The sequence below is a fragment of the Mustela putorius genome, unplaced genomic scaffold (genome assembly GCF_011764305.1).
Source record: "Mustela putorius furo isolate JIRA1106 unplaced genomic scaffold, ASM1176430v1.1 tig00000988_pilon_pilon_pilon, whole genome shotgun sequence".
Lineage (NCBI taxonomy): Eukaryota > Metazoa > Chordata > Mammalia > Carnivora > Mustelidae > Mustela > Mustela putorius.
In genome coordinates this window covers 298802-299497 of record NW_025421524.1, presented here as the reverse complement: position 1 = coordinate 299497, position 696 = coordinate 298802, and the positions used below count along the sequence as shown (strand labels likewise).

Sequence of the window (696 nt, the reverse complement as noted above, 5' to 3'; positions counted from 1 at the left end):
TCATTTGACATAGTACAGGATGTCCTAGCCAGAGAAACAAGGAACACAAAGAAATAAAAGACTCCAAAAGAAAAAAAGGAAGAAGTAAAATTTTATTTTTTTGGATAACATGAACTTACATGCAAAAAAATCCTAAAAACTTCACAAAAAAATTTGAATAAACAAATTTAATAAAGCTGCCAAATACAAGATCAATATATAAAAGACAAGAATTTTGTTTTGTTTCATTTTTTAAAATAGTTTTTCATGTCATCCTTGCTCAGTGATCACGCTAATCTTCTCTGCATCATTCCAGTTTTAGTATATGTGCTGCCAAAGTAAGCACAAGACAGGAGCATTTTAACACTCTAATGATGAACTATCTGAAAAAATAAAGAGAACAATCTAATTCACAATAGCATCAAAATAATAAAAATAAAATACTTAGGAAAAGATTTAACTAAGAAGATGAAAGATCTGTACCCCATAAACTATGACATTGATAAAGAAATTGAAGGAGACATAAATGTAAAGATAGCTCATATTTATGAATGGTAAGAATTAATATTGTTAAAATGTCCATACTACCAAAAACCATCTGTAAATTCAATTCCTATCAAAAATCCAATGTTAGGGGTGCCTGGGTGGCTCAGTGGGTTAAGCCGCTGCCTTCGGCTCAGGTCATGATCCCAGGGTCCTGGGATCGAGCCCTGCATC

At 32.2% G+C, this 696-nt stretch overlaps 1 pseudogene; it reads right to left on the bottom strand.

Moving 5' to 3' along the window:
• Positions 1 to 207: 207 nt before the first annotated feature.
• Positions 208 to 325, bottom strand: LOC123393693 (annotated as a pseudogene).
• Positions 326 to 696: the final 371 nt, after the last annotated feature.